The sequence below is a fragment of the Mesoplodon bidens genome (genome assembly GCF_964165515.1).
Source record: "Mesoplodon bidens genome assembly, chromosome: 16".
NCBI lineage: Eukaryota > Metazoa > Chordata > Mammalia > Artiodactyla > Ziphiidae > Mesoplodon > Mesoplodon bidens.
This window is the reverse complement of record NC_138173.1, coordinates 31,488,614-31,502,544: the sequence shown is the minus strand read 5'-3', so window position 1 is coordinate 31,502,544 and position 13,931 is coordinate 31,488,614. Positions and strand designations below refer to the sequence as shown.

The following is a 13,931-nucleotide window of genomic DNA, read 5'->3' as shown; positions in this document are numbered from 1 at the left end:
TCAATTAAATTTTATTACAATCTTGTGAGATAGCACTACTATTTCTCTTTCACAGATGAGGAATCTGAGGCAAGGAGAGGTTGAGGAACTTGCCAAGGCCACCTACCCCTGAATTTTCCTGAAGTGGAATAGCCCAGAATCAAAGCAAGCAGGTTGGCTATGGAGCCCAGGGTCCTAACCAAGTAAATACAAGCAAGAAATAACTCCCAGGTTCCCAGTAGGGACAGAGTAGTCCAGTTCCATTGCTCACATCTTTTATATTCCAAACTGGAAAGAAATAATTGACATGCATAAAGAAAATGCTAGGTCTATCCTAGTATAGAGACTTACCTGGAGTAAAAACTTAACAGACTGTTGTTGATTTGATTTGTTGATTCAAGAGTGATTATTTGGTGCTCAATATAAATTTACTGTTTAATACCCTTTATGATTTTTTACTTATAGAAAATTGGTAACCTATGTTAAATTGCATATAATACTAAATGTGGCATAATCTTAATTATATGTAACATTAAATTAATCATAATATCTCATTCCTCAGCTATTTGTCATGTTGCATGTTGTCACATTAAATGTGACTTACAAAGGTTTTAGGAAGATTTGATTACATTCCAAGATGAAAAGAGTAGAACATGTAAAGAAAAACCTGTTAGATCTGTGTTCCAGTGCCCTGCTGGGGAAGAATATGTATGTATATGGCTGCTGACTGGCATGAGTTCTGGTGCTTGTTATTTTTATATATTGCTTTGATCGGGTAGAAGCTACAAGGAAACAGATAAATTTGATCATTTCTAATATACTTCTTTATTTTAATGTAAAAAAGAACTTACTCAGAGGTAGATCATTTCAGAGGTGGATGAGGTGCCTCAGAACTCGCTGTTTGAGAATAGGCCTGCTATCTGGTTATTGTCTTTATTGTAGAGGCAATGGAAACTTCATCTTGGTGGTTGACCTAAGGATGTTTTAAAAATTCTTCAGTCCTTAAGATTGTTGCTGTATATAGCTTTCAAGGCTCCCTTAGTTCATTTATTAACCTTTTAAGGAAAGACTATTTCTAAACTAATTTACAAAGGTAACTTTATAAAACATTCTCAGTGTTAAGTATCCATTCATGTATCTCTCACTTTCTCTATAGGCAGTATATCATAATGGCTATACACAAGAACTTTGGAAGGAATGCTTAAAAATCTTAGCTGTGTCACCAAAGCTCTGTGAACTTGAGTGAGCCAAGTTACTATTTATTTCCTCATGTGTAAAATAGAGGTAATAATACTCAACTCAAGGGTTGTTCTGAGATTAAAGAGGTAAAGGATAATGGGTCAAGATAAGTAATAGCCTTCTGATTTACTATCCCCTGCTGAAATAAACAAACAAACAAACAAAAGACAAACATATGAAACAGTGGTTTTTAAATCACTGGACATCAGGTAGTGAAGGACAGTCATCCCCGAAAGATGGGAAACAAACAAGATGAGCCCTATGATTATATCAATTTAGTTCATAGAGAGGGTTTCCAGGTGATAGTACAGGGAAGGCAGAACCAGGTTGAGCCACACAGGCTCCTTGAGTTAAGGAGATGAAGCTGGGAGTATGGAGAAACCAAGGAGTTTAGAATTCACAGGTCAGAATACCAGAAAGGAGAATTCTACAGAGAGAGAGTACTGAAGATCTGAAGAGCATTTCCCTTGATTATTCAATTAAGAAGTGATCTGCACATTCCTGTGAAGTAACTAGTGGAGGCCAGAGAAAGAATCAACCAACAGGATCAGAGGGGACCATGCCTGGAGATCACACAGGGCTGGGAATAGTGCCCATTCTCACCAGCCACACTGGAAAACCTCATCATTTACAGGGTGTTGGGTAGAGTACTCAGAAGCATCTTGCTCCAGTAGTGGGAAAAAAAAATCCCTGGACTGAAAACTGCTCTAGTTATGCTTAAAAAGTCTTAAAAGCAAGACCTTGAAGGATCAAACTTTTTCTAAGTGACTAAACTGTTTTTCACAACAAAACTCAATAAGACATATGGGAATACAAAAATCCAGCACTCAACAAGTTAACATTCGCAGTGTCTGACATCCAATAATAAAAAAATTACCAAGCACGCAAAAAAGCAGGAAGACACAATACATAAAGAGGAGAAATATCAACCTGTCTAAACTTTCCTCCTTCAATGATTTCCATCACTTGGCACCACCTACCACATGTGTGTTCATGCGAGAAAAGTGGGCACCAACCCCCCAACTTCCTGCCCCTCACTCGTTACTTCTAATCAGTTGTCATTTTTTTTTTTTTCCCTATAACATGCATCTTTGGTCTGTTCATTTCTCATATGTACTTGGCTACAGCCCTACTTTGAGCCTCTATATACAGTCTGGACATACTGTATTATCCCATGGTCTGTACAACCTCTCATGATCAGACCCCACCCCTCTTTCTAGCCTCATAGCTCAAAGTTTATCTACTGAGTCCTGTGATTTAGCACAGCACTCAAACTAAAGATCCTTGTACAGGCCTAAAATTATTGAAAACCCCCAAAAGTTTTTATTGTGTGATTTTTATCTGTCTATGTTTATAGTTCTAGACAAATAAACCTGAGAAAGTTTAAAAATATTTATTTAGAAATTCGTGTAAAACAATAATAATTAACTTAATATATTAACATAGATAACATATTTTTATGAAAAGCACATTTTACAAAAGAGCAATAGTAAGAAAAAAAGATATTGTTTTACTTTTCTCCAAATACCTTTAATATCTGGATTAACAAAAGATAGCTGGATTCTCATATTTGTTTCTTTTATTTTAACCATTTTTAAATTGAAGTATAGTTAATTTACAAACTGCTCTGTTAGTTTCAGCTGTACAGAAAATTGATTCAGTCATATATATATATATATATATATATATATATATGTATATAATTCTTTTTCAGATTATTTTCAATTATAGGTTATTACAAGGTATTGAATATAGTTCCCTATAGTATACAGTAGGTCCTTGTTGTTTATTTTTTATATAGTAGTGTGTGTATGTTAATCCCAAGCTCCTAATATATCTCTCCCCCTACTCTTAAGCTATCCTCTTTGGTAACCATAAGTTTGTTTTCTTTGTCCGTGAGTCTACTTCTGTCTTGTAAATAAGTTCATTTGTATCATTTTTTAGATTCCACATATAAGTGATATCATATGATATTTTTCTTTCTCTGTCTGACTTACTTCACTTAGTATGATAATCTCTAGGTCCATCCATGTTGCTGCAAATGGCATTATTTCATTCTTTCTTGTGGCTGAGAACAAAAAAATTTAAAAATTTCATGGAAATACAAAAGGCCCCAAACAACCAAAACAATCTTGAGAAAGAAGAACAGAGCTGAGGCTTCAGACTATACTACAAAGCTACAGTAATCAAAACAGTATGACACTGGCACAAAATAGACATATAGATCAATGGAACAGGATAGAAAGCCCAGAAATAAATCAACACACTTATGGTCAAGTAATCTATGACAAAGGGGGCAAGAATATACAATGGAGAAAAGACAGTTTCTTCAATAAGTGGTGCTGGGAGAACTGGACAGCTACATGTAAAAGAATGGAATTAGAACATTCTCTAACACCATGTACAAAAATAAACTCAAAATGGATTAAAGACCTAAATGTAAGACCAGATACTATAAAACTCCTAGAGATAAACATAGGCAGAACACTGACATAAATTGAAACAATATTTTTTTTTGGATCCATCTCCTAGAGTAATGGAAATAAAAACAAAAATAAACAAATGGGAACTAATTAAACTTAAAAGCTTTTGCATAGCAAAGGTAATCATAAACAAAACAAAAAGACAACCTATAGACTAGAAGAACATATTTGCAAATGTTGCTACCGACAAGGGATTAATTTCCAAAATATACAGACAGTTCATGCAGTTCAATATCAAAAAAACAACCCAATCAAAAAATGGACAGAAGATCTAAGCAGACATTTCTCACCAGAAGACATACAGATGGCCAACAGGCACGTGAAAAGATGCTCAATATTGCTATTTATTAGAGAAATGCAAATCAAAACTACAATGAGGTCTCACCTCACACCAGTCAGAGTGGCCATCATTAAAAAGTCTACAAATAATAAACTCTCGAGAGGATGTGGAGAAAAAGGAACCTTCCAACACTGTTGGTGAGAATGTAAATTGGTGTAGCCAATATGTAGAACAGTATGAAGATTCATTAAAAAGACTAAAAATAAAGTTACCACAAGATCCAGCAATCTCACTCCTGGGCATATATTTGGAGAAAACTCCAATTCAAAAAGATACGTGTACCCCAGTGTTCATGACAGAACTATTTACAACAGCCAGACATGGAAGCAACCTAAATGTCGATCGACAGATGAGTGGATAAGGAAGAAAAAAAAAACGCACACACAAAATGGAATATTACTCTCATATTTGTTTATGCATTCACCATTGCAAAATTATAAATCATGTAGCCCTGGTCAACACTACTGTCAATTGCAAGCTAATGAGAATGAAAAGGCAACTAATATCCTGTAAAAATATTATTGACCTAGCTGACTCCTGCAAGAGTTTTAGGACCCACAGAAGTTCCTGGATCAAACTTTGAGAACCACTGTATCAGCAGCTATACTGTTAATCTCTTTTCCTCCTAGATACCAAGATCCGTCTTCCTTGGAGTCTTCATCAAAATGCTTAACTCTTTCATTTATTTCCCACCCTTCTACAGATTCTTCAGTGCGCAGCAAACATTATCTGATCTTCCCTAATTCCCATCTTTACCCCCATGAGAAGATGAGCCCATTATGCATTTATAAAAACTTTTCTTATTCTTCAAAGTACCTTTCATAATTATACAGAGTGATTTACCTTCCCTCAAAGTTAGATACTGATATATTTATTTTAGACAAAAAGCTCACCCTTAAATTACTGTTGAAAATCCTTTAAATGGCTTATTAATTGCTAAGACTTGGCACATGGACATGCAGAAGCCAAGTATCAACTTCTGTTTCTCAGCACCTTTGAATTTTGGTCCTCCTGTCTTTGGAATCATATAGGCCAAACTCATGTTTTCTGGGGGAGAAATTTAAGGAGACTTGAATTAAGTAATTTTTCTCTCTTTTTGCCTGGAGCATATGGTTAAATTTGCTGTATTACATTAAATCCATGTACAAATAATCTGTTGTAAATGGTTTGTGTGTAATAAATTAATATCTCTCATGGTAAATTATAACTTTATGAGACAGAGTATATCTGCCTTGGTCACCACTACTGTATGCCATAAGCCTAATGCTGCCATGCAAAAAGTTGAGAGCTCAGCAGATATGTGATGGAGGAATGAATGGGTTACATCATCCCTATTCATAGGTGTTAATTTTATAGTTTATCTGACATCTTATGATCCATTTCAATAGTTATCTGTTCCTTTAACTCATTTTGTCCATACTAGGTGAAAATATGGTGTGTATATCTTACATTTACTTTAGTTACTTTATTCAATATATTTAACTTCTAATAATAAAAGGCCGTATTTATCTTAGTGATTAATGGTTAACTAGTGAGTAGACTGGACCCCTGGAATTTTTTCTAGTTATCATCATTACATTGCATCAGTGTTTCTGGTATAAATAAGTGTTTTTTATCTTATTCCACTGATAGAACATTTCTATAAATACCTATTGGCTTAGCATCAAAAAAAATGTAAAATTGGTCTTTGTTTTCAGAGGGGTGTATCAGAACATGTAGGGAAAATATAAAAGGAAAATAACCTTGTTCTGGTTCAGTGACTCCAGTTGTAGTTACTACTATTAATAAATGGCAACTTCCCCAAAAGAATATTAAGAGCAAAAACAATTTTACTTGTATTTCATGGAACATCTTAAATCATTTCAATACCTCTTTTAGCTACATGGATGAGAAATAAATTGATATGCTGTCAACTTTTGCATCCATTAGCATGTAAAACCTAAGAATGAATAATCAGATAATAATTTGAATTTCTCTTAAATAACTAACATTAAAATTAGATCATCTTTAGTATTCTAACAAGCACAATATTGAAGACACGTGAAGAACTGACTCAAGAGATGTTAAAATTTGATGGATTTTCTCTTGCTGAACCCCTGCATATTGTTGATTGGCAGGATAAGAACAGGAAAAACACAAGACTTTCTTCAGTCTTTCATTGATACATGTACTGTCTGTCTGGATTACATCTTCCTTAGGAGGAGAGGAAATATAGTCTTCTGAATATGAAACAGTCCATTATTTACTTACTTTTGCACTTATAAAGAAAAATGAGTCTTCTATTATAGCATCATATTAGGAATGGCAAACTTTCTATTAGTTGAGGACAGCCATCTGCCTAAGTGTTTTCAGTTGCATTTATTTTTTTTTAATGGTTTTCTCTTCTGGTTTTCTCTTCTCTGTGTTACTTGAGTAATTTCCAGAAACCTTCTAGACACACATACACACATAATGCATTCTTTCCTGCATTCCTTCTTTCTTCCTTTCTTATGGAAATACATTACTTAAAATATTCTATACATTTTAACATAACAATACACTTTGGTGAATTTTTCTTATCAGTACATAAAGAACAACCTCATACTTAATTTATAACTTACATATATGGTAATTTATTGAATTATAGCCTATTACTGGATAATTAGGTCATTTTCAAGGTTACTTCTATTATAAACAGTAATACAGTATGCTTACCTAAGCTTGTGTCAGTTTAACAAATAAAATTTCTGGAAGTGGAATTGCTGCATTAATGACTATATTTATTTATAATTTTGGTGTATTTTGCCAAATTGTGACCCCCAAAATACATCAGTTTAATCTTTATCAAGAATGCTTTAGCATTATTGATTCCACACACACCTACCAGTACTTATAAATTTTTTTCCAAATCTGATGGGTGAAAAATTAATTTTTGTACAAATTTAAACTAATAAAAACATTTGGTACTTAAAAATATTTTAATTAGGGCTTTCCTGGTGGCACAGTGGTTGAGAGTCCTCCTGCTGCTGCAGGGGACATGGGTTTGTGCCCCAGTCCAGGGAGATCCCACATGCTGTGGAGCGGCTGGGCCCGTGAGCCATGGCTGTTGAGCCTGCACGTCTGGAGCCTGTGCTCCACGGTGGGAGAGGCCACAGCAGTGAGAGGCCAGCGTACTGCAAAAAAAAAAAAAATATATATATATATATATATATATAGAGAGAGAGAGAGAGAGAAATAAATAAATAAATAAATATATATATATATATATATATATTTTTTTTTAAGAAATGTTTCCCTACCATTCTTTGTCTTCTTTTCTTACTGATTTAAAAAGCTTTACACATATTTATTAAGAAAATTGACACTTTCTCTGTCATACATAATAAAATGAATTTGTTAATATGTTTTGGGTTTGCTAATTTATTTTTTCAGGTTAATTAGTCATATATATTTTGACTCTTAGTTTTGTATCATGCTTCAAAAAGTCTCCAGCATTTCAAATCTGTTTTTAAAAACAATTGTTTCTTTCTGTCTTTTTTTTTTTCTGTTTAAATCTTTGATTTGCATAAAATACTTTTGGTACAGGCACTAAAATTTGAATATAACTCATGATTTCCCCAAAATTGATTAATAGGTGCTTCGGCAGTATACACTGAGTAGTAGTCTTTTCCTGTATATCACATAGGTTTTGTTGAGAACTAATAACTATAAAATACAGTGGCTTAAGACAAATTTGATTAGGTTTGATGGATCCAAAGGCTGAAGACATCTTGTTTTCATATAGCTTGGCGAGGGCAGCTGTGCTGTATATGCCACACATGCTCTTGGAACCAGAGGCATATGGAAACATGTTCCCTTGGTGTTAGCAAAGGTGCTGGAGAACAAGCAACCACATCAGTTCTTATCCTTGTAACTAGCACATGGTCTTTTTTGACCAAATTCTTTTACCTAAAGCAAGTTGGTTTCTTGACAAGGCCCAAGGTCAAGGAGATCAGATGTGTACATTGCCTCTGATGAGTCCAGGGCAAGGGTGTGGATGTAGGAGGAGTGAAGAATTGGGACTAGTAATTCAACCTATGACATTTTTACTGATTTAAATGCTGCCTTTATTATATACTAATTTTTACATATATCTTAGCCTATTTCTGAACACAGTTTTTTCCACTGATTTATTTAAATTTTCCTGGGAAAATACCAAGCTATTTTGCTTATTCCCTTCAGTAATGTTTTGCAACTTTCCATAGGCATGTAGTTAATTTATTTTTCCTTTTTTTGTTGTTGCTATTTAGAATGGGAACTTCCACTATATTTACCAAATGATTTTTATTTAAAGAAAAGCTAATGATTTTTTATATATTAATTTCAAATAACCACCTTGTTAAATCATCATATTGTATCACATAATTCTTCTGTAGAATCTCTTGAGGTGTCTGGGTACATGGTCATGCCATTTATACTTAAAGATAATTTTACCTCCTCAATTTTTTCTTTAATTCATTCTTTTGGGTAATTGACTTCCAGAGCAGTATCAAGTAATTATTGTGATACTAGACACATTGTCTTTATTCTGACTTTAGGGGAAACGAAGACCCATTTGTTTTCAATTGTCAATCATTAGCCTTTAAAATAATTAAAATCCTAGTCACTCTTTCCAGGATAGTTACTTCTAGAACCTCTGTATATTGCCTTTAGATTAAGATTGATGGTGAGTACACAGCATGTTTAGCATGACAAGAAATTGAAATTTGGTCTTATTATTAAGGTTCTTCACCCTTTTTTTGATTTTAGTATGATTTTCTTTTAATATTTCCTATAGTTTCCTTGAAAGTTTGACTCTCTGACTTATTTATTGTAGTATTTCCATGAATATTACAGTGGTTTGGTAGACAAAAATCATTTTCTGAAAACAACAAATGGATTGATTGATTAATTTTGTGATGGAATTTGGGCATTTTATTCTAGACTTTTATTCTGGACTTTAGTTCATGCAAAGGAAGCCAATTTGAACTACCTGAGTGATAGAGGAGGTTTATTGGAAAATACTAGCAGAGTTCACAAATTGTGGGGAAGGGCTGACCAAGCCAGCCTGGGGCAGTTGCAGATATCTTAAAGCTGAGACCTGTGAAGAGCTTTCTCTCTTACCCACATCTCTGCTTCTCTTTCTTGGTTGGCTTTATTCTCTCTTGCTGCAGATTATTTTTCTCCATGTGGTGTGGGTTTTCGATCAGCTGGAAACCATTTTTCTTTATCACCTTTCTGGGAGAAAATAACTTCCCTCTGTCCATATGCATACACTTCCAGCTCAACTATGAAAAACACTAAAGAAGTTTTCTGATTAGCCCAGTTTGAATCACATGGCTATTCCTGTATGTAGCTGGAGGTAGTTTGTGGGGTCCATGAATGACAACTCACAGTACAATTGGATAGTGGAAGAATAGCACTTTCCACAGAAAACTGAGAAGGCATGTTGGACAGAACTTCAGCAATAGAGGTCTAAAACAGGTGAACTGATTTATCCTTTTTCTTTTCTTTCTGCTCTTCCCTTTTATCTGTCTTCCCCTCCCCTCCTTTATTCCCAGCTGCCCAACCCCAACACACATGCATTTACCTTCTTGACTATCTTTCACTTCCCTTTTCTTTTCACTGTCATCCATCTTCCCTCCATTTCTCTGGACAAGTTAGGATTAAGATGTGCCTTCTGCTGTAGCATTGTTACCTATTTGGAGTGAAGTTTCAGTGGAAAAGGAGTAAGAATAGTCATCATGCACAGATTTCTCTGTATAACAAAAACAGAAATTAGAATAAATGAAGTAGATTTTGAGCTAGTGTGATTGAGAAAACACAAAGCCAAGAGGCTTAAGGTTGGGTTTAAGCCTTAGGTTAAATTTTGGATGTACACTGAATATTTGTACTCAGAGTTGACAAATAAATAACTTTTTTCTCCAGAAACTTCTTTGACTGATTTTATTTGAGAGGTGACAGCAAAGTGCTGAGTCTGTTGCTCTTTGCCCATTGCCCCTCCCCCACAAGTCTATATTTTTCATGCTGGGACTTTAACCATAATCTAGATCAATGCTTTTCTGGATGAGGAGTATGAGGACATGGTTGTAGACATGACTTCACCTCAGGCTTCACTGAAAGTTCATTGCAGAAACCAGAGTAGAAAACAGGGCTTCAGTCTCCAGTGTTCTTGAGAGGATTTATGAGGAATTGTGCTATTATTGAAAAATGGGCATTCTGCTATTCTATTAACAACCAAATTACAGAAATTACCACTGTAATATGTATTGGATAAATGTTATTTTATTTTTATTTGGATTCTGGCCCTCTGTTGACAAAAATACCTTGTGAAAAAATAAAAGGTTTTAGCCATTTGAATATTGATGTATGAATTTATTATTTATGTATTTCCTAAAAACCAGTTTCAATAGGGCAAAAGAACAGAAAGAAAATATTAGGCCATTACCAAATGCCTTCTAAATTCAGATTTTGACAAATTCATTTTGTCTGAAATAATTTTACTTGAGATATGATTTCTTCCTCAATAGCAAAGATGTTCACATGTTCTAGGCACTATTAAATAAATGCCTTTGTTTCACCTTTTTTTTAATTTATCTGTAATGGTATAATTAAACACATTTCTAACTATATACACATAATACCATATTCATGCATATATATATATATATATATATATATATATATGTTCTTAAAGGAAAGGTATGGAATGCAACATAAATATGAATGCATATATTGAAAGAGAGCTTTCTGAGTGATTTGGGAAAATAGCTTTTTATATACATCTAGAGATTTTCATCTTATTTTAAAACTTTGTAACAAATAAGTCAGGGTGATATTAAAAGGAGATAACTGTTTTCCTGCTTCCAGAAGAGGATAAGACACTTACGCTCCAAGAGTTCTTTCTTAGGTCTCATATATAAGACTTATTGCAGATATTAAATAGAGAGAAGCTGAGAAGGTGAAATATTGGTGGAACAAGAGAAGGCTGAGAAAGGACTTTTTTTCTCCCAATGCACATTATCCCTAGAAGAACTAGCATTGCAAAAATGAATATTTGCCCTTTGATCCAGAATTAGTGAATGGAGCTCTATGAGAGGTAACCCTAGTCTTTTATTGAGCTAGGTTTAAAATAAAGGATGATGCTGTTTTTGTGGCAAGATAAATGCTTGATTAAATTTTAATGTGTTATTATAAGGCAAAAATAAAGATTTAAATGATACCTCCTCTCGTGTTAATCTTTCAACTTCCTGTTTCTCCCCATCTTTAAACTCACACATAGAAAGTAGTAAACTTTGTGATTCTTCTTGTTTTTCCCATCTACCTGTTTCAAAGTCATTTTTGTGCTTGTGACTGATGGCATTTCATTAGCTGGTAGAAGAGTTACTCCACTTCCAGGCTCTTGAAGAATAAGCACTTCATGTACAGTTTTTTTGTTTTTTTGTTTTTTCAGTCTTAGAGGATTCTAAGGCTTATGTATTTTCCCATTCTCTCTCATTCTCTCTTTCTTCAGTGAGGGCTTGAGGGAGTAAGTATATTATTTATATCAAATAATTATTGGATAATATTTTAATAAGGAAAGTTTGAATTCACAATTTAAGAGATAGAAGCGTGGAGTAAAATAGAATTCACATCACAGTTTTCATGATAGAATGTATTTTAAGTTTAGTAGTTGATACTATAAAGGTACTGGCCACTCTTTTCCAGAGAGACCACTTTCATATGGTCTACATTGCTTTTACATTTTTAATGTAAATGTTTTTTGCATTTCCCAACATGGCAGACATTTATATTCACTTTAACAGGAAATAAATATAAACGTAAGGATAAATATGTATATTAGTTTGTGTCTAGTATCTAGCACACACAAAGAATAGACATTAAGCCCTCTGCTGTCCATGTAGTCTGGAGAGACAAGGGATGCAGCCATGAAAAGAATATAGAATAGGCCATGTGTTTCCAAGTTCTGATGTTTCTAATATGAGCTGTCATTGATGGACTCCTTTATAGACGCTTTTATTCAAGGTTAGAGAGGAATGACTTTGTAAGAAGGGCTTTTATCTGTTTTATGAGATACAATGGACAGGTTTTTTTCCAGGTCGAAAAAAAACAGGATATATTCCAGGCAGTATAATAATACTATTACAAATCTCCTCAAACTGACTCAGTTGATGACATAATGACAGTTCAGATCTTAGGTGGCAAGAAGTTTTGGTAAATATTTGGATAGCTTCAAAATTGAGAGGAAGAATCATTCACTTTTACATTTGTATTGTATGAATATCTATGATGGTGCTTTTGTCTAAGTGTTATTTGAGGATGAGGAAGAAGTGGGTGATGGAAAATGGGACCTAAACCCCAGGATCCTTCCCTTGTTTTCTTACTACTTCCAGGTGGGAACCAGCTAGGGAATCAAGAGACATGGTGTTAGCATTAATTGAGGAATTTGAAGTTAGGAGGACTTTTATTTTTTACCTTTTTATTTAAACATCATATTGATACAAATTAATAACATAAAGCATGAGACAGGAATTTATACATTTACTTTCTGAACAGAAGAGGTCAGCCATGAAAAAAATGAACTAATCTGTTTGCAATATATTTTTTTCAAATTGGGAACAGATGCATATGTAGCCACAGAGTATAGGTAAACAGGACTGAACTTTTCACTGAATAAGCTCAACTTTATTCCTCTGTCCATTGTACCTTTGCTCCCAAGGAAGGTCATCTCCACCCCATTTCCCCGATACTGTGTGGTTTTAAAAGGATAAGCTTAAAAAGAAAAAAAAATGGATTTGTATTAAGCAAGTTATAACCTACAAATATGATGTTAAAAATGAGCTAAGACAATTTTACATATAGGCTGTCCATGTTTAAAAAATTCAGTGGATCCATTTAAAATTAATTATAATCATGTTTTGAAATTTAATTTGCTTTTTCAAACTGTGTACTCTTACCATGTAACACATGTACTTGAAGTAAGATACCACTGAAAAAACAATATAGATAACATTTATATAGGCAATCATAGAGTAAGTAGCACTGAATTGAAAAGATGCCATCAGTATTTAAATTTTTTGTTCATCATCTCTTGCTGTCACTTCTTTTGAGCTGTGGGTCTCAAACTTCAACGTGTAGATGAGTCATCTGGAGGAGCTTGTCTAAAGTGATGATTCCTTGGCTCCTCCAGAAGGTCTATTTCAGGATGTCTGATGTAGAACTTCAGATTCTACATTTTGAAAAATGTTTCCCCTCCCCCAAAATGATTTTAATGTTGCCAAACTATTGATCTGGCTTTTAGATGTACAGTTATAGAAATTCCTAAAGGATTGTTATCTGAGCAGTTCCACAGTTCCACGTGTTTTCCATTTCTTTCCCTAAATTGAATTCAGGTTTATTGGCCTGTAATTCTCTGCTTCGCTTCTTGTCCCACACATAAATTTGGCAATTACAAGCAGTACATTTTTACCTCCCAGTCTACACTTTGATACTTAGATGGATCTACTCTCTTACACTATTCCTAACATGGAGTGTTTAGGGAAGAGGAGATGAAATGTTTTAAGGCTATTATGAGTTTTAACTGATTGTATTCAAAATGTTCCTGCTGCATTTTTTTCTTTTGTTTTCCAGTGGTGATCTGTCATTGGCTTTCTCCCTTTTTCTCTTTACCTTCTAATCACTTTGAACAGGCAAAGGTATGATTTAGCTACCTTTCTTACTTAATTTTTTTCTCTACCTATTGTTAAGTCTAGATCTTTGCTTTTTGTACAACTGAACTTACTGAATTCACTTGCATATGGTAGAATTATAAGTTTGGTTGTGTTGAACACCTTTTCTCCGATTGTCATCTACATAGACTTGGCTTCTTTGCCTTGAAAATTAGCCAAGATTTA

The 13,931-nt window shown here is 34.0% G+C and overlaps 1 protein-coding gene across 1 annotated transcript in view; it reads left to right on the top strand.

The window, feature by feature from the left end:
• Positions 1–13,931, top strand: part of MMP16 (matrix metallopeptidase 16) — a 347,840-nt gene that overhangs the window by 10,062 nt on the left and 323,847 nt on the right. The gene's annotated exons all lie outside the window — the stretch shown is intronic.